The following is a 20776-nucleotide window of genomic DNA, read 5'->3' as shown; positions in this document are numbered from 1 at the left end:
CAACATCTTGGATTGTAAATCTGCCAGACAGAACTTCACTCAGAATATCATGATGGCAATTGCCTGAAGAAAACACTGGACATTTTTCCAGTATTTCGATGATGATGACTGCAACCTGAATTTCTCCAAGGCACCCTGCAGTGTTGAAAGGGCTGTTGTCTCTCTTGTTTTGTACTCTCAGAGTAGCCTCCTTCTTTGCAATTTCCTGTGTATCCCTGAAGGCCTCTGTTGCTGACTGGGCCATTCTAAGATAGCCTTTGAGCCTTTCAGGTCTTATGGGATCTTCTTTGTCACTTTGTATTTCACTCTTTAGCTCATGCTTGATCACTTGTGCAGATGTGTCAGAAATGTAGGAGTTATCTCTGGAAAGATCTTTCGCATTCTTTGCCCAGTCTTTTGCCTCCCTGAAATCCCTTTTCTTCAGGTATTGGTATCTGGCAAGAAGCTGAGAGATGACAGCATCTTTTTCAAAGCGCTTGGCTGCATTGAATAGAACATTTTCTTCAACACCTGGTGTCTCCTTTGCAATATCCTGGATGAGAGGTGAAAATTGAGAATCTTCACCCTTGACTGAGTGATGTCTTTTCACTAACATGGTGTGAACATCCTTCATGAGTTTATCTTTGCCCTGTATGCACTCATAAAGCTTGTCTGTGGTGAGCAGTAGATCAGTGATCTCAGCTTTGGTTACACTGTATGTGGTTGTAAGCTCCTTCAAACAGTGCACGGCCATGCTTGAGTGGATCATTCTCACTGCCTCAAATACAACCTTAGCCTCCTCTGTGCAGCAGGTCACTAGAGTGGAAAACTTCCCAAATCCAGCCTTAACATCAGAGGACCCACTATGTGGCTTGGTCTGGAGGCCAAGAAACTCTTCACAGAGAGAGACTGAGAGTGTTGCACCCTTGCAGTAGACATTCAACAAGACCAGAACAGCAATGAGTTGTGCATGTTTGTGATTTATGTTGAAGCTCTTTAGGGTGTTGCGAGCCACACCCTGTATATACTCGGGTGAAAAGTTCTTCTTCATGATCATGAAAGCGTAGAATGTGTCTGCATTCTTGTAGGTCTTCTCAATCTCCTCCAGTTTTTTCTCGAACTGCCTCTGCTCCATTTCAGAGAGGTTATTGCCAATGAACACAGTGTCTTCAGTTGATTCAGTCTTCTCCCAAGACTCAGCCCTCATGCAATTGAGTAGAATGACCTGCGGGGATCTAGATCCAATGTCCTTCTTGACACATTCCTTCTCAATGAGCTGCTGCAAATCATATGCGTCATCCATCTCCTCAAAGTCATCTAGCATGAGCAACACAGGAATCCGGGGAGATTGCTTTGTTGTCTCATACATCAGTAGCTTGACCACCTGCTCGGCAACAACAACATGATCCGCGGTTCTGTCCCTCAGAACAGCACAACGGAACTTGTCTTTCAGTGCCCATAATATATGCATGGCTAGTGTAGTTCCACCACATCCTGGGACATGCAAAAGTTTGAAGGACACACAAGCTTTTCTCAAAGAGCTCAAAGCTGGTAGGACAGTGTTCATGATGAAATCAAACTTGTCCCGTTTGATGAATGGCATGGATCCTGGCTGCTCAGAGAAATAGAAGTTCCACCATAACACCTTTCCTCCTTTGTAGAACTTCTCCTGTATGATGGCCTTGTCTTCATTTCCTCCCTCACACTGATTCACACACAGCACATTCAGGATGTCTAGGCTGCCCTCTTCTTTCTTTTTTAACATCACTTTGCTGCCTCCTCCACAGGGTAGGAAACGGCTGGATTTCCGGTTGTCTGACCACAGGCTGAGGACGGTGCCGTTAACTTCAGCAAAACTGAGCTCATAGATTGATCTTGCTTTAATGTCTAATCCATAGCGGGATTCAATCAGGTCCCTCCAGCAGGTGAATGCTTCTTCATTTTCACAGATGCAAAGTATTTGCTCTGTTCCTCTGAGCTCCTGCCAGAATGTGCTGAAGGTCTCAAGCAGAGGGTCCATTTTCTCACTCACAGTAGATAGCAATATAAAAATAACCAGGAATCTCTTGTGTGGTAGCACGTCTTTCCGACACAGAAATGAAATCACATTTCGTACAGACGCTCCTTTCTCTATTAACCAGTCATCTACATCTGAGGGTCTCTCTCTTTCGATACCCCCATTGCAGAGGATCCAGCTGGTGTTTCGAGTCAGTTTTAGCTTGCTAGCAATGTCCTCGACAGCCTCTGTGATTTTATATTGTACTGGCAAGTGGATATTTATTGTACTCTGCTCTTCAAAGTGCTTCATCAATCCATGTTTTGCCGACTCAGGGTCAAAGTCCAAAACAGCAGTTGGGTTTAGTTCAGGAATAAATCCCAGGGATTCCAATTGAACTAAATGTGATTTGTTTGTCACTATCAAATACCGCTCGAAGTGGGACTTGTCTAAGGATTGGGATCCACCTGTTATCATTTCACTTAGTCTGGAGCCCTGGACACTACTTTTAACCACACTAAGGCGATTTTCCTCCGCTTGTTTTCTTAGCAGTGACAGCTGTGGCACATCGTCGATAAACCTATTGTATTCTTCATTTGGCTTGGCAAAAGTGGTTAGTGCAAGGAGATCCCTGCTGCTGCTGTGATCACGAATGAAGAAGAGTTTTTCTCCTCTTTTCGGTTTCTTTGCTTTTGGACTTCCTCTTTGATTTCCTTGTATCCAAGCGGAAAACGTGATAGAAGTTCTCTTGACAGATCACAAAGTCTGGCACGATGTCCACTTCTATCACATACTTCTCTGAGGATGTCATATCAGGATTGAGAACCTCAACAAATCGAGGTGGTTTGATGCACATCTTGGCTGTCTGGATATGTCTATACTCAAAATGACCCTCAATGGCTTGTGGCAGAGCATTGACATATGCCTCTTTATCCAGGACGCTAACTCCCAAAACTTGCCCATGAACAAAGTCTGGCTTGTCACCAACTCCAAAATGTATGGTGCCATTAGTGCGGCTATTCATGCAGGCTGCTGCAAATCGAATAACCTCATCAGTGAACTTTTCCATTTTGCTCTCTACAGCTGCCTCTGACATATGGATGTATCCTTTATATTCATGACAGGGTTCAATATAGTCTGATGCACCGGATTCTGTTACATCAAGAACGCTGTTCGCCTTGTATCTGCAGGCATCATGGTGTCGATGAAAAGGGTACGGCTTGCATGGTCTCCCAGACTGATTTGTTGTTGGGCTACTCAACTGCTCTTTCTTAAATTTCAAATGTTCATCCCTCTTGTGAATGATCAACTTTGCAGGCCCCAGTGTGACACCCACCTCTTGTAAATCAGATTTTTCTAAAAGTAAAAGACTGGGCCCATTAATGTTCTGCTGAAGCAAGATATTTGCAGATTCACCATCCACACAAGCCTTGTTGAGAGCCCATTGTTTCACGTGATGTTTATTCCAATCCTTAATCTCATCTGGCAGGTCAGTTGGTTTGTCATCTTCATTCTGAAATAAAATAGTCAAATTTCATTCAAATGTATAAGCCACTGTATATGGATGTTAACAATAAGATTATTGACAGCTGATTTAACAGTGTTTTATCCCATCTAAAGCTATGACCACAAGCAGAACATAACCGATGTGTATACTGTATAAACCAAGCAGAAAACAAATTGAAAGACAACCCCAGATTCTGAATGTAGTTTTGGTGTTTCTGAAAAAACAGCATATTGTGGAGAGATGATTTATTATTTGTTATATACCTTGATTTCGACTTGTTCAGCCATACTGAAATCCATTGAATCCTTTTCACTGAAGTGGTTCTTCAGTCAAAGTTACAGAGAAGCTGAAAAATATTGCGACATTATATTCCATTACATGAAATTCAGTATAGTCACCCATTGAATAGGCCAGAGAGATTCAGAATTAAACCAACAAAACTTGATTTACCCAATTTCTTTCTGTCTTCACCATACCTGCATAAAGGCTGTGCTGCCGTGTTGCTGTAAACATAAAACAAGGAGGGCAAGAATATATTGTTGTGAAACTGTAAAAGGATACCATCACAAACATTGTAACTAAGGTGGTGCACACTTGCTGATCCAATCACTTCCAAATTCGTTTTGAATAATGTCCGAGGCACAAACAGTTTCAATGAACAGATAAAATCACGAGGTCAAACAAAGTTAAATTAAACAATTCAGTTTCGATTCAGGCTCTGAATGTAGCAGCTACTCTGTGTAACTAGCAGCTACTCTGTGTAAGACAAGATGTAGCCGTGGTCTGCAAATCCCAAAAGAAGGGAGCTGGGTGTCTAAGAAAAAAAAACAAAATGGTACAAATATGCAGTTGTAATGATCCCAAAGAAACAAATAGTATGTCAATAATACCTAATGCTGTTCAATGGTCATTTCAATTAATTATGTCACTGGGTCACTGGCTTACTGGGGCTCTCTCATGCCGTCCCTGGAGGGGGTGCGTCACCTGAGTGGGTTGATTCACTGTTGTGGTCATCCTGTCTGGGTTGGCGCCCCCCCCTTGGGTTGTGCCGTGGCGGAGATCTTTGTGGGCTATACTCAGCCTTGTCTCAGGATGGTAAGTTGGTGGTTGAAGATATCCCTCTAGTGGTGTGGGGGCTGTGCTTTGGCAAAGTGGGTGGGGTTATATCCTTCCTGTTTGGCCCTGTCCGGGGTGACCTCGGATGGGGCCACAGTGTCTCCTGACCCCTCCTGTCTCAGCCTCCAGTATTTATGCTGCAGTAGTTTATGTGTCGGGGGCTGGGGTCAGTTTGTTATATCTGGAGTACTTCTCCTGTCCTATTCGGTGTCCTGTGTGAATCTAAGTGTGCGTTCTCTAATTCTCTCCTTCTCTCTTTCTTTCTCTCTCTCGGAGGACCCGAGCCCTAGGACCTGAGCTCCAGGACTACCTGACATGATGACTCCTTGCTGTCCCCAGTCCACCTGGCCATGCTGCTGTTCCAGTTTCAACTGACCTGAGCCCTAGGACCATGCCCCAGGACTACCTGACATGATGACTCCTTGCTGTCCCCAGTCCACCTGGCCATGCTGCTGCTCCAGTTTCAACTTCCACCTGACTGTGCTGCTGCTCCAGTTTCAACTGTTCTGCCTTATTATTATTCGACCATGCTGGTCATTTATGAACATTTGAACATCTTGGCCATGTTCTGTTATAATCTCCACCCGGCACAGCCAGAAGAGGACTGGCCACCCCACATAGCCTGGTTCCTCTCTAGGTTTCTTCCTAGGTTTTGGCCTTTCTAGGGAGTTTTTCCTAGCCACCGTGCTTCTACACCTGCATTACTTGCTGTTTGGGGTTTTAGGCTGGGTTTCTGTACAGCACTTTGAGATATCAGCTGATGTACGAAGGGCTATATAAATAAATTTGATTTGATTTGATTTGTCATTTTGGGGGATAATGACAGCGAGAAAGTCAGTTTTAGTGACTTTTTATAAGGACATTCTACTCCAAAATGAATTAAAATAAAATGATGCTGACATCTTAGACATAAAATGCTCCCAATAACATATTTGTCAATATTATCAGGCAGGACCCTATGATCACTTGGCTACATAGCTGATGCCTGCTGGACTGTTCATCAATCACGGTACTCCATTCTGTTTATTTGTCGGCCCCAGCCGCAAACTCAGGCTCTGTGTGTAGTTAACCACTGTATATGGATGTTAACAATAAGATTATTGACAGCTGATTTAACAGTGTAACCGACCCTCTCTGCCCAGTCATCGCCATTTTACCTGTTGTTGTTGTTTTAGCTGATTAGCTGTTGTTGTCTCACCTGTTGTTGTCTTAGCTAGCTCTCCCAATCAACACCTGTGATTACTTTATGCCTCGCTGTATGTCTCTCTCAAACGTCAATATGCCTTGTATACTGTTGTTTAGGTTAGTTATCATTGTTTTAGTTTACAATGGAGCCCCTAGTTCCACTCATCATACCTCTGATACCTCCTTTGTCCCACCTCCCACACATGCGGTGACCTCACCCATTATAACCAGCATGTCCAGAAATACAACCTCTCTTATCATCACTCAGTGCTTGGGCTTATCTCCGCTGTACCCGCACCCCACCATAATCATCTGCACATTATGCCCTGAATCTATTCTACCACGCCCAGAAATCGCTCCTTTTATTCTTTGTCCCCAATGCTCTAGGCAACCAGTTTTGATAGCCTTTAGCTGTACCCTCATCCTACTCTTCCTCTGTTCCCCTGCGTGTCCCCAGGCACCCTCATTTGTTGACTTCTGTGATCGAAAAAGCCTTGGTTTCATGCATGTCAACATCAGAAGCCTCCTACCTAAGTTTGTTTTACTCACTGCTTTAGCATACTCCGCCAACCCTGATGTCCTTGCCGTGTCTGAATCCTGGCTTAGGAAGGCCACTAAAAATTCTGAGATTTGCATACCCAACTATAACATTTTCCGTCAAAATAGAACTGCCAAAGGGGGAGGAGTTGCAATCTATTGCAGAGAAAGCCTGCAAAGTTCTGTCATACTTTCCAGGTCTATACCCAAACAGTTCGAACTTCTAATTTTAAAAATTAATCTCTCCAGAAATAAGTCTCTCACTGTTGCCGCCTGCTATCGACCCCCCTCCGCTCCCAGCTGTGCCCTGGACACCATTTGTGAATTGATCGCCCCCCATCAAGCTTCAGAGTTCGTTCTGTTAGGTGACCTAAACTGGGATACGCTTAACACCCCGGCAGTCCTACAATCTAAGCTAGATGGCCTCAATCTCACACAAATCATCAAGGAACCCACCAGGTACAATCCTAAATCTGTAAACATGGGCACCCTCATAGATATCATCCTAACCAACTTGCCCTCCAAATATACCGCTGCTGTTTTCAATCAGGATTTCAGCGATCAGTGCCTCATTGCCTGCATTCATAACGGGTCTACAGTCAAACGACCACCCCTCATCACTATCAAAGGCTCCCTAAAACACTTATGCAAGCAGGCCTTTCTAATCGACGTGGCCCGGGTATCCTGGAAGGATATTGACCTCATCCTGTCAGTTGAGGATGCCTGGTCATTCTTTAAAAGTAATTTCCTCACCATCATAGATAAGCATGCCCCATTCAAAAAATGCAGAACTAAGAACAGATATAGCCCTTAGTTCACTCAAAGACCTGACTGCCCTTGACCAGCACAAAAACATCCTGTGGCGGACCGCAATAGCATCGAATAGTCCCCGCGATATGCAACTGTTCAGGGAAGTCAGGAATCAATACACACAGTCAGTCAGGAAAGCAAAGGCTAGCTTTTTCAATCAGAAATTTGCATCCTGTAGCTCTAACTCCAAAAGGTTTTGGGACACTGTATAGCCCATGGAGAACAAGAGCACCTCCTCCCAGCTGCCCACTGCACTGAGGCTAGGTAACACGGTCACCACCGATAATTCCATGATAATCAAAACTTTCAATAAGCATTTCTCAACGGCTGGCCATGCCGTCCTCCTGGCTACTCCAACCCTGGCCAACAACTCCAACCCCGGCCAACAGCCCCCTCCCTTGCAGCTACTCGCCCACGCCTCCCCAGCTTCTCCTTCACCCAAATCCAGATAGCAGATGTTCTGAAAGAGCTGCAAAACCTTGACCCGTACAAATCAGCTGGGCTAGACAATCTGGACCCTCTCTTTCTAAAACTATCCGCCGCCATTGTTGCAACTCCTATTACCAGCCTGTTCAACCTGTCTTTCGTATCGTCCGAGATCCCTAAAGATTGGAAAGCCGCCGCGGTCACCCCCCTCTTCAAAGGGGGTGACACCCTAGACCCAAACTGTTACAGACCTATATCCATCCTGCCCTGCCTATCTAAAGTCTTCAAAAGCCAAGTTAATAAACAGATCACTGACCATTTCAAATCCCACTGTACCTTCTCCTCTGTGCAATCCGGTTTCCGAGCCGGTCACGAGGGCACCTCAGCCAAGCTCAAGGTACGAAACAATATCATAACCGCCATCGATAAAAGACTGTGCAGCCGTCTTCATCGACCTGGCCAAAGCTTTCGACTCTGTCAATCACCGTATTCCAGACTCAATAGCCTTGGTTTTTCTAATGACTGCCTCGCTTGGTTCACCAACAACTTTGCAGACAGAGTTCAGTGTGTCAAATCGGAGGGCCTGTTGTCCAGACCTCTGGCAGTCTCTATGGGGGTACCACAAGTGTTCAGTTCTCGGGCCGACTCTTTTCTCTGTATATATCAATGATGACGCTCTTGCTGCGGGCGATTCCCTGATCCACCGCTACGCAGACGGCACCATTCTGTTTACTTCTGGCCCTTCCTTGGACACTGTGCTAACTAACCTCCACACGAGCTTCAATGCCATACAACACTCCTTCGGTGGCCTCCAACTGCTCTTAAACGCTAGTAAAACCAAATGCATGCTTTTCAACCGTTCGCTGCCCACACCCGCCCACCCGACTAGCATCACCACCCTGGACGGTTCCAACCTAGAATATGTGGACAACTATAAATACCTAGGTGTCTGGTTAGACTGTAAACTCTCCTTCCAGACTCATATTAAACATCTCCAATCCAAAATCAAATCTAGAATCGGCTTCCTATTTCGCAACAAAGCCTCCTTCACTCACGCCGCCAAACTTACCCTAGTAAAACTGACTATCCTACCGATCCTCGACTTCGGCAATGTCATCTACAAAATAGCTTCCAATACTCTACTCAGCAAAATGGATGCAGTCTATCACAGTGCCATCCATTTTGTTACCAAATCCCCTTATACCACCCACCACTGCAACCTGTATGCTCTAATCGGCTGGCCCTCGCTACATATTCGTCGCCAGACCCACTGGCTCCAGGTCATCTATAAGTCTATGCTAGGTAAAGCTCCGCCTTATCTCAGTTCACTGGTCAATAACAACACCAACTCGTAGCACACGTTCCAGCAGGTATATCTCACTGATCATCCCCAAAGCCAACACCTCATTTGGCCGCCTTTCCTTCCAGGTCTCTGCTGCCAGTGACTGGAATGAATTGCAAAAATCGCTGAAGTTGGACAATTTTATTTCCCTCACTAACTTTAAACATCAGCTATCTGGGCAGCTAACCGATCGCTGCAGCTGTACATAGTTCATCTGTAAATACCCCACCCAATCTACCTACCTCATCCCCATACTGTTTTTATTTAATTTACTTTTCTGCTCTCTTGCACACCAGTATCTCTACTTGCACATCATCATCTGCTCATTTATCACTCCAGTGTTAATCTGCTAAATTGTAATTATTCGCTCCTTTGGCCTACTTATTGCCTACCTCCTCATGCCTTTTGCACACACTGTATATAGACTTTCTTTTTTCGACTGTGTCATTGACTTGTTTATTGTGCTATTGGCTTGTTTATAGTTTACTCCATGTGTAACTCTGTGTTGTTGTCTGTGTCATGCTGCTTTGCTTTATCTTGGCCAGGTCACAGTTGTAAATGAGAACTTGTTCTCAACTAGCCTACCTGGTTAAATAAAGGTGGAGAAAAAAAGCTATTTAGCAATATGCATTATCACCTGATGCAGCACAGCAGCTATAAATAAATAGGCTGGGGGTTTCCCATCTACATTTACCGGATTGGGCTAATCAATAGCTAGATCACAAACTCTAAAGTCTAAACATAAGTTAGCAACATATTGTTGACTTGAATGTCCAAAAGAAATGTTCCACTGGCATTCAGCCAACCAAGGATTATGTACTGTGAATATAATGTAGGCTACACTTAGCCCTGGGTACTTAGCCCCAGTCTTCCCTATGCATTCAACACCATTGGCAATCGCTAAAGCGCATAATTCAATTGAGATTTTTTGTCACTGGCATACACACAATAACCCCATACTGTCAAAGTGGAATTATGTTTTCCGAAATGTTTTAAAATGAAAAGCTGAAATGTCTTGAGTCAATAAACATTCCACCCTCTTTTTTTATAGCAATACTACATTCAGGAGTAAAAATGTGCTTAACAAGTCAACTAATAAGTTGCATGGACTCTGTGTGCAATAATAGCACTTAACACTAGAACCACCTGGCCTTTTAGCCTATTAGTGCCCGCGAGAGAACGTTGAGAAGGTTGCCAGGTGTCCCATTTCAGATGCATACCAACCTGCAAGGTACGCAAACATAAGCACCAAGACTTTATAAATAGTGCATAAACAATTCATTATAAAACATGAATTTCATGAAGAAATAATAGTCTAAATACATCCATGTGAAAATATAACAATAGTTATTGTTTTTAGATAGAGTCAAGGATATGTTTTGTAGAATTCTGTCCTAGTGAAAAAAGTCCTAAATTTCCACACTTCCAGTCAATGACACATCAACATTATAACAGTCTAATAATAACATTTCATATATGCTATTGAAAGAATAATTATTTGGTTGTCTTTATAAAGGTCTCAGGTAACATTAGAAAACTAAAAAACTATTATTTCAAAGAACATAATAGCATTTTCATTAGTTTATGTTACTCTAGACCCCTCAAACTCAACTCTGGACCTCAACTCTGGCCTGCGTTTTTTCATTGTTCCCCTATAATCAGGGACTGATTTAGACATGGGACACCAGGGGTGTGCAATTCATTATCAGGTAAGAGCAGAACACCAGCAGGCTCCGGTCCATCATAGGGAAAGAGTTGAATAGCCCTGCTCTAGGCTTTATGTAAAAACGAGTCCATCACAAAGAAGTCCATTATACATTTGTTTTGGCAGGTTTAAAGCAAACATTGTGGAAATAAGAAAATGTATTTAAAAGATAACAGAATGGAGAATTGTATGTTTATTATGTTACTAGTCTGCTTAGCAGCCAGAGCATTGCTGCCACTGCTAGTGGTCAAGTAATGAAAGCATGGACAGCACAGATATTCTTGGAAAAAGTGACATTTGAAAATAGAGCTGCATCTCTTGAATTTTGAGAGCTACTTGACAAAGATAAGTGTCATAGAAACTGCAGAATATGCTCTTTCTGATACTACATAGAAATCAAAATGTTTTACCTGCATGTGACTGAAGGAGGATTTGATAAAGTAATGCTCCTTTCCCTGCATCTGTCAAATAAGATCTCTTCATGTATAATTTGACAACTGATAATAATGTCACTCGTCAGACTACTGTCAATTTAATCGTGTCTATACGCTAACTCTTATTATTATAAGAGAAATGAGTTTCGGTACATTTTAGTTGTAGTTTTGATGGGTCTGGCTGACTGACATCAATTGTTTCCCCTTGCTCATCAACTTGCATTATTCTAAAGGCCTACTGCAACAGGTAGCCTGTTTTCATTTCCCTTACAATACATCTAATTAGTAATAGCATTATAGTAAATAAAACAGTCATTACCATTCTCTTTAAAGTAAAACGAAAAACTATCAATCTGCAAGGCGCGCGGTTAAATTATTTGCTATAAACATGAGCACCAAAGCTGATAAATAGGCATAACACAAACTAATCATTACACTATTGTCTTTCTAAATTAAATTTGTCACGCCTTGGTCTTAGTATTTTGTGTTTTCTTTAATTATTTGTTCAGGCCAGGGTGTGACATGGGTTTATTTTGTTGTCGTATTGGGGTTTTTGTAGGCATTGGGATTGTGGCTGATTAGGGGTGTGTCTAGCATAGGCTTGGCTGCCTGAGGCGGTTCTCAATCAGAGTCAGGTGATTCTCGTTGTCTCTGATTGGGAACCATATTTAGGTAGCCTGGGTTTCACTGTGTATTTTGTGGGTGATTGTTCCTGTCTTTGTGTTTGCACCAGATAGGGCTGTTTCGGTTTTCACATTACGTTTATTGTTTTTTGTAAGTTCGTGTTTCTTTATTATTTAATAAACATGGATTGCAATAGCCACGCTGCATTTTGGTCCGATCCTTGCTACACCTCTTCGTCAGAGGAGGAGATAGAAAAAAGCCGTTACAGAATCACCCACCACACCCGGACCGAGCGGCGTGGTAACAGGCAGCGACAGCAGGAGCAGCGAAAGGAGGAATGGACATGGGAGGACGTTATGGACAGCAGGAGTATGGAGTATACGACTTGGGAGGAAATAGACAGGTGGGCGGTCGACCCAGAGAGAGTGCCGGAGCCCGCCTGGGATTCGCTGGAGCAGTGCGAAGAGGGCTATAGGAGAATGGAGTCGAAGAGAAAGACACGGCGGCGCAGAAAGAAACCCGAAAAGCAGCCCCAAAAATGTATTGGGGGGGGTCTCAGGGAGAGAGTGGCAGAGTCAGGAGTCAGACCTGAGCCAACTCTCCCTGTTAATCGTGAGGAGCAGCGATCAAAGGACTTCTGGACTTGGGAAGAGATATTGGACGGAAAAGGACCCTGGGCACAGCCTTGTGAATATCGACGCCCCAAAGAAGAACTGGAGGCGGCGAGAGCGGAGAGGCGCTGGTATGAAGAGGCAGCACGGCGACGCGGATGGAAGCCTGAGAGTCACCCCCAAAAATGTATTGGGGGGGGGGCTCACAGGGAGTATGGCGATGCCAGGTAGGAGACCTGCGCAAACTCCCTGTGCTTACCGGGGGGCTAAAGAGACCGGGCAGGCACCGTGTTATGCTAGTGAGCGCACGGTGTCTCCAGTGCGGGTGCATAGCCCGGTACGGTACATACCAGCTCTTCATATTAGCCGGGCTAGAGTGGGCATCGAGCCAAGTAAGGTTGGGCAGGCTCGGTGCTCAAGAGCTCCAGTGCGCCTGCACGGTCCGGTCTATCCAGAGCCACCTCCACACACCAGTCCTCCGGTAGCAGCTCCCCGCACCAGGCTTCCTGTGCGTGTCCTCGATCCAGTACCACCAGTTCCAGCACCACGTACCAAGCCTTCAGTGCGCCTCGCCTGTTCAGCACAGCCAGAGCCTTCCTTCTCTCTAGCGCTGTCGGAGCCTCCCGCCTGTTCAGCGCAGCCAGCGTTTTCCTCCTCTCCTGAGCTGTCGGAATCTCCCGCCTGTTCAGCGCTTCCAGAGCCTTCCTCCTCTACAGCGCTACAGGAGCCTCCTGCCTGTTCAACGCAGCCAGAGCTGCCAGGTTGCATGGAGCAGCCAGAGCTGCCAGTCTGCATAGAGCTGCCAGTCTGCATAGAGTTGCCAGTCTGCATGGAGCTGCCAGTCTGCATAGAGCAGCCAGAGCTGTCAGTCTGCATAGAGCAGCCAGAGCTGTCAGTCTGCATGGAGCAGCCAGAGATGTCAGTCTGCATGGAGCAGCCAGAGCTGTCAGTCTGCATGGAGCAGCCAGAGCTGCCAGTCTGCATGGAGCAGCCTGAGCTGCCAGTTTGCATGGAGCAGCCAGAGCTGTCAGTCTGCACAAAGCAACCAGTCTGCATGGAGCAGCCAGAGCTGTCAGTCTGCATGGAGCAGCCGGAGCTGCCAGTCTGCATGGAGAAGCCAGAGCTGTCAATCTGCATGGAGCAGCCAGAGTTGCCAATCTACATGGAGCAGCCAGAGCTGTCAGTCTGCATGGAGCAGCCAGAGCAGCTAGATCCGCCAGTCAGCCATGATCTTCCAGATCTGCCAGTCAACCAGACTCTTCCAGATCTGCCAGTCAACCAGACTCTTCCAGATCTGCCAGTCAACCAGACTCTTCCAGATCCGCCAGCCAGCCAGGATCTGCCGGAGCTTCCTCTCAGTACTGGGCTTCCTCTCAGTACTGGGCTTCCCCTCAGTCCCGGGCTGCCCCTCAGTCCCGGGCTGCCCCTCAGTCCCGGGCTGCCCCTCAGTCCCGGGCTGCCCCTCAGTCCCGGGCTGCCCCTCAGTCCCGGGCTGCCCCTCAGTCCCAGGCTGCCCCTCAGTCCCGAGCTTCCCCTCAGTCACGAGCTGCCCCTCAGTCCAGTGGGGTTCTGGGTGAGGACTACGAGGTCATGGTCGGCGGCGAGGGTGGTGGACTATCCCAGGACGCAAGGGGGAGGAACTAAGACATTTATGGAGTGGGGTCCACGTCCCGAGCCGGAGCCGCCACCATGGACAGACGCCCACCCGGACCCTCCCTATGGTTTTGAGGTGCGTCCGGGAGTCCGCACCTTGGGGGGGGTTCTGTCACGCCTTGGTCTTAGTATTTTGTGTTTTCTTTAATTATTTGTTCAGGCCAGGGTGTGACATGGGTTTATTGTGTTGTCGTATTTGGGTTTTTGTAGGCATTGGGATTGTGGCTGATTAGGGGTGTGTCTAGCATAGGCTTGGCTGCCTGAGGCGGTTCTCAATCAGAGTCAGGTGATTCTCATTGTCTCTGATTGGGAACCATATTTAGGTAGCCTGGGTTTCACTGTGTATTTTGTGGGTGATTGTTCCTGTCTTTGTGTTTGCACCAGATAGGGCTGTTTCGGTTTTCACATTACGTTTATTGTTTTTTGTAAGTTCGTGTTTCTTTATTATTTAATAAACATGGATTGCAATAGCCACGCTGCATTTTGGTCCGATCCTTGCTACACCTCTTCGTCAGAGGAGGAGATAGAAGAAAGCCGTTACAAAATTAACCTCTTCACCCTTCTTATCATTCAGTAAGGCCTAATTTAAATTAAATTGTGAAGTAACGTGCACAATTAACACCCATTCATTAATTTGTCATTCATTCAGTGAGGAGAGAGATACACATTAGCACCTGGCTGGGTATCAATGTCCCACAATGCATCGTCTTGGCGGGTTAGGTTCAGAATAGGTGTGGAAAAAAAGTTTTCTGTTTGTGATATAAACATTCTGACAAACGGGCAATGTAAAACTCAAACATTTAGGAAAAGTCAGGGAAGGAGCAGGTTATAGCTTTTTTTGTGAGTGTGTGTGTGGGGAGGGGGGGGGTATTTACAAAATCAAACGTCAGTGGCCGTTAGCCTAATACCCTGACTACACCGCTCGCACATGTGGCTGCAAAATAAATGTAGAAATGTATGTTATTCAATCATTGCACCCACACTCCTCACGCGGGTCAACGAGCGTCTGCGTTGCCAAGGGCTAAAATACAAGTCCTTTCTATTTCTGACGCAGATCGCGATGCAAGTCCTGCCTCTCCTATCTCCTCATTGGTTTATAGAAGCAGGTACCCACGTGCCATCTCCTCATTGGTTATACCCACGTGGGTGATTGAAAGACGAACTGTGTTGCCAGTCGTCGTGGTAATACTATGAAAGTTTTGATGCCAATAAATTCAAAGATGAAAAAGCCTGGAAGGAGAAGAGATGACTAGAAACGATTCGGTTTACCATTTTATGTGTGGATGAAATTTGTCAGAGTAGAGAACCTTGTGCATTTCAGGTAAAATAACAACTCAATGTTTATATCCCAGGACAAATTAACTAGAAACAGCAAGCTAGCTAAATAGGACAAATGAGCTCGAAAGTGCAAGCTAACTAGCTAAATTGCCATAAATGTCTAATGCTTTTCGACCTGTCCCCAAATTAAGGTAATTGGCTCAGAGTTTGTTTTGATATTTTAACCTGAGTGTCGTGATCGCGTATGGTGTAGGGGGACAAAATAAATGTATGCACGATGGCGCGCACGCGTGAGGCCAGTTTGGGTTCCGTGTAAGGCGTTCTACATGATTTTTTGAGTGACTACCTCATCTCTGTTGCCCGACACACAATTATCTGTAAAGGTCCCTCAGCCGAGCAATGAATTTCAAACACAGATTTAACACACTGCTAAACACTACAAAGATACAAGCGTCCTTCCTAACTCAGTTGCCGGAGAGGAAGGAAACCACTCAGGGATTTCACCATGAGGAAAATTGTGACTTTAAAACTGTTACAGAGTTTAATGGCTGTGATAGGAGAAAACTGAGGATGGATCAAAAACATTGTAGTTACTCCACAATACTAACCTAATAGACAGAGGGAAAAGAAGGATGCCTGCAGAAAATAACAAAACATGTATCCTGTTTGCTTGGGCGAAATCCAATACCACGTTTTATTGAGTACCACTCTCCATATTTTCAAGCATAGTGGTGGCTGCATCATGCTATGAGTATGCTTGTAATTGTGAAGGACCGGTGAGTTTTCATGATAAAAAATAAACGGAATGGAGCTAAGTACAGGCAAAATCCTAGAGAAAAATCTGGTTCAGTCTGCTTTCCACCAGACACTGGGAGATCAATTCACGTTTCAGTAGGACAATTTACCTAAAACACAAGGCCAAATCTACACTGGAGTTGCTTACCAAGAAGACAGTGAATGTTCCTGAGTGGCCGAGTTACAGTTTTGACTTCAATAAAATTGCAAACGTTTCTAAAAACATTTTTTCACTTTAACATTATGGGGTATTGTGTTAAGATGGGTGAGAAAAAAATCTAATCCATTTTGGATTCAGGCTGTAACACAACAAAATGTGGAATAAGTCAAGGGGTATGAATACTTCCTGAAGGCACTGTATGTAGAAACTGTTTTTGTTGTATAGCACACTGTATTACTTATACAACTAATGCAAGGACATGTTACGTAGCTAGGAGTGGTGGGTGCGGAGTCAGGCCAGAGGGGCCTACAACTCGGGGTCTCAATTTACTGTTGAGAGTTAGAATAGTAGAATACACATGGTGCAATTTGGTTGTGAATCAGCAGTTTTCAGTCACTGACAGTCCCTCGATAAGCCACGTCAGCTTACAAGTGTTTTTATTTTTTATTTTCTACATTGTAGAATAATAGTGAAGACATCAAAACTATTAAATAACACATATGGAATCATGTAGTAACCAAAAAAGTGTTAAACAAATCAAAATATATTTTATATTTGAGATTCTTAAAAGTAGCCACCCTTTGCCTTGATGACAGCTTTGCACACTCTTGGCATTCTTGCAACCAGCTTCATGAGGTAGTCACCTGGAATGCATTTCAATTAACAGGTGTGCCTTGTTAAAAGTTAATTTGAGGAATTTCTTTCCTTCTTAATGCATTTGATCCAATCAGTTGTGTTGTGACAAGGTAGGGGTGGTATACAGAAGCCAACCCTATTTATTTTTAAAAAACAAGTCCATATTGTAGCCAGAACAGCTAAAATAAGCAAAGAGAAGCAACAGCCCATCATTACTTTAAGACATGAAGGTCAGTCCATACGGAACATTTCAAGAACTTTGAAAGATGCTTCAAGTGCAGTCGCAAAAACCATCAAGCCCTATGATGAAACTGGCTCTCATGAGGACCGCCACAGGAAGACCCAGAGTTACCTCTGCTGCAGAGGATAAGTTGATTAGAGTTACCACCCTCAGAAATTGCAGCCCAAATAAATGCTTCACAGATTTCAACTAACAAACACAACTCAACATCAACTGTTCAGAGGAGACTGTGTGAGTCAGGCTTTCATGGTCAAATTTCTGCAAAGAAACCACTACTAAGCGACACCAATAAGAAGAAAATACTTGCTTGGGCCAGGAAACATGAGCAATGGACATTAGACCGGTGGAAATCTGCCCTTTGGTCTGATGAGTCCAAATTAGAGATTTTTGGTTCTAACCGCCATGTCTTTGTGAGATAAAGAGTAGATGAATGGATGATCTCTGCCTGTGTGGTTCCCACTGTGAAGCATGTAGGAGGAGGTGTGATGGTGCTTTGCTGGTGACACTGTCTGTGATTTATTTTGAATTCAAGGCACACATAACCAGCATGCCTACCACAGCATTCTGCAGCGATACGCCATCCCATCTGGTTTGCGCTTGGTGGGACTATTATTTTTTTCCAACAGGATAATGACCCAACACACCTCCAGGCTGTGTAAGGGCTATATGACTGAGGAGGAGGTGTGATGGAGTGCTGCATCAGATGACCTAGCCTCCACAATCACCCGATCTCAACCCAATTGAGATGGTTTGGAATGAGTTGGACAGCAGAGTGAAGGAAAAGCAGCAAACAAGTGCTCAGCATGTGAGAACTCCTTCAAGACTGTTGGAAAGGAAATGACAGGTGAAGCTGGATGAGAATGCCAAGAGTGTGCAAAGCTGTCATCAAGGCAAAGGGTGGCTATTTTGAAGAGTCTTAAATATTAAATATATTTAGATTTATTTAACACTTTGTTGGTCACTACATGATTCCATATTTGTTATTTAATAGTTTTGATGTCTTCACTATTATTCTACAATGTTGAAAATAGTAACATTAAAGAAAAACCCTTGAATGAGTAGGTGTGTCCAAACTTTTGACTGGTACTGTATGTTCGCAAGATCACGCAGCAAAGAGTTGTTCAACTTTGATGGAGAATTAACCGTGAAAGAGAACAGCACTGAGTCCTTCATCGATGAGCTATATGAGAGCCGTTACACAAGGTTTTGCACGCCAACAAAATCTTGCTTAGGGCCCCAAAAATGCTAGGGGTTGCCCTGCATAGAATGCAACAGGTTGAACAATCTAATTGGTAAACTATTCTACTATGGGATTGTCTGATTTTGCTGTTGCTTACAGGTGTTGTTGGCTGTGGAAAATTGAATGTGGACAAAAATATTTCATTACATAGGCCTACTACCAGGATTCAGCTCCGCATGGCTTCATTTAATAGCGGGAGTAAACAAGTGGTGGGGTTGCATAAAGCTGAAACACAAATGAAGGGTTGTGGCTTTAATTATATAAAATGTAAAAACTCCACGAAGAAGCCTCTGTAGAAAGGGTTCTACATTGAACCCGAAAGGGTTCTACCTGGAACCAAAAACGTTTCTTCAAAGGGTTCTCCAATGGGGACAGCTGAGGAACCCTTTAAGGTTCTAGATAGCACCTTTTTTCCCAAGAGTGTAGTGTAACCCTTTTCTTGTAGTTTTCGCCCTATATGTTAGGCTACTGTAGTTCAATCTGCAACATGTCCTAGATTTCCATAATACACGACAATCGGTTCCAACGGACGTTTTAATGTCATTAATAATAATAGGCCTTTAGAAATTTGACATCCAGATAATGGATAACCTACGTGCGCGGGCTCGTCGATGTCAAATGAGGATCGATATCAGACTGACCATAAAACATATTTTATGTAAATTATAATTATATTGGATGCTTTCTTATAATGTAAAACGTAATGCAAACTTACCACTCGTGATTATAGTTTTGATGACAGCTTTCAACATGACATAGCTTGCTGGTCTTTGTGGTGAGAAGAAACGATGGTCTGGTGCTGAAAATATTTTTTTGAAAGGAGAAAGATCTGGAAGGATGCAGAAGACTCAAATAATATCACGGAGGGGCGGTCTGATGGCAAACATCTGACTTCACTGAATTAGTGTAAACCAATATGAAGTTGTTGTTGACAAATTCAATTCAACACTATTATAGAAATATGAAAGATTTTCAAAGACTTTGTTAATTAAAATGGTTATTTTAAACGATTGTGTGTAATACTGAAACTGCGTGCGGGGGTGGGCTTTAGCGGTCTTCTCTGGGCAATCCCTTTTCTCGGTTTCCTCCTTAAACATTCCGAGCATTTCAGTTGAAACGAAACTTCACTTGGGGTGTATCTCAATAGTCCTCAGTGGTCCTCTCTCGGTCTTCTCTTTTTCTTCTGTGCTACTGAGTTGAAAGGAGAGGATATGTCCATGATGTATACCTGTACTTTAAGTTAATATTCTTATTTTTTACTATTTCTTATTGTTGTTGTATTGTCGAGATGGAACCTGCAAGTAAGCATTTTGTTGACAATGTATACCAAGCCTATCCCATACATAAGAGTAATAAACTTGAAACGTGTACTGTGCCCTATCCAAATTTTCTCTACACAAATTATATGTAAATCCAGAGTAGGGATCTACTTGAAATGTATTCAAATGCAGACAAACCCAGCAAACATAGCCTACAACCTTGAAGCTGAAAGCTCAGACCATTATTGTGGATCATTCTTAGTCCTCCTACCCTGGTCACAGGATCCGAACCAGCTACAGGACATGCATGCTGGACGAAGCTGAAAGCCAAGTTGGGGACATTGGTGAGAGGACAGCCTACTGTCTGCTGCTCAATAACGTACCATGAAACCTGATCGTATGACTAATTTGAACTTTGTTTTGTGACTACAAATGCAGTCCTGGAATACTCTGTAATAACCATATATCCTATAATTTACTCTGTATGTAATTCTATGGTGATAAAGTTATAAATACTTCATACACATAATGTAAAACACCAATGAGTAGTGTAAACGGATCATCAGGTACAACTCAAATTGTTACTGTAGCCCAGCGAATTTATATAAAAAAATGATAAAATCAGCTGGGAGTATTAATGGTATTATAAGCAATTTTACATTGTTTTTCATAATGCAAATGGTTTATTACAATAATAATAGTAAGCCTTTAATCTGTCACATTCACTGATAAAATTGACTAAATTTGACAGATTAGATATTTTATGTAAAAAAATACAGAATGGTGGTCCTCAAGAGCTTTTGATAGTGATTCGGTGGACCCTGGAACAGAAAAGGTTGATAACCGCTGGCCGGTCCTACACAAAGTGGCATTGTTACCAAGTTGTCTGGTTCTGGTACTCCCTACCCCTTTTGACCAGACTGACATCACTGCTACAGAGGAACTGGGAAGTTATGTCAGGGGTGAAGAAAACAGTGAATAGTCAACATCCCAATACCTAATGAGGGCCCTAAGACCAGGGATGGGCATCTATGATGGGGGTGGGGGCCACCGAAAAACAGAACTCACCATGAGGGGTCGCAGTGGCTCGTGGGTCTGCATAACAGACCATCCACCTACTTTGCAAGAAACATTTATTTTTTGTTTTAAAGTTCGTTTCCGGCAATTCTACAAATTTTGTCAGGGGGCTGAGAGAAGATTTAGCAATTGTATAACTGATTTCATGCAATTCTACTCATTTTG

The 20776-nt window shown here is 43.9% G+C and overlaps 1 non-coding gene across 1 annotated transcript; it reads right to left on the bottom strand.

The window, feature by feature from the left end:
* Window positions 1–2689: 2689 nt before the first annotated feature.
* On the bottom strand, window positions 2690–19555 carry LOC112238696. Its single transcript, XR_006083110.1, has 4 exons — window positions 18991–19555; window positions 3933–3985; window positions 3746–3828; window positions 2690–3488 (listed from the first exon to the last, which is right to left on the bottom strand). It is a non-coding gene; the product is annotated as an uncharacterized LOC112238696 (transcript).
* Between the last annotated feature and the right edge of the window lie 1221 nt (window positions 19556–20776).

Source organism: Oncorhynchus tshawytscha, linkage group LG03, assembly GCF_018296145.1.
Source record: "Oncorhynchus tshawytscha isolate Ot180627B linkage group LG03, Otsh_v2.0, whole genome shotgun sequence".
Lineage (NCBI taxonomy): Eukaryota > Metazoa > Chordata > Actinopteri > Salmoniformes > Salmonidae > Oncorhynchus > Oncorhynchus tshawytscha.
This window is presented reverse-complemented; position numbering and strand designations above follow the sequence as displayed.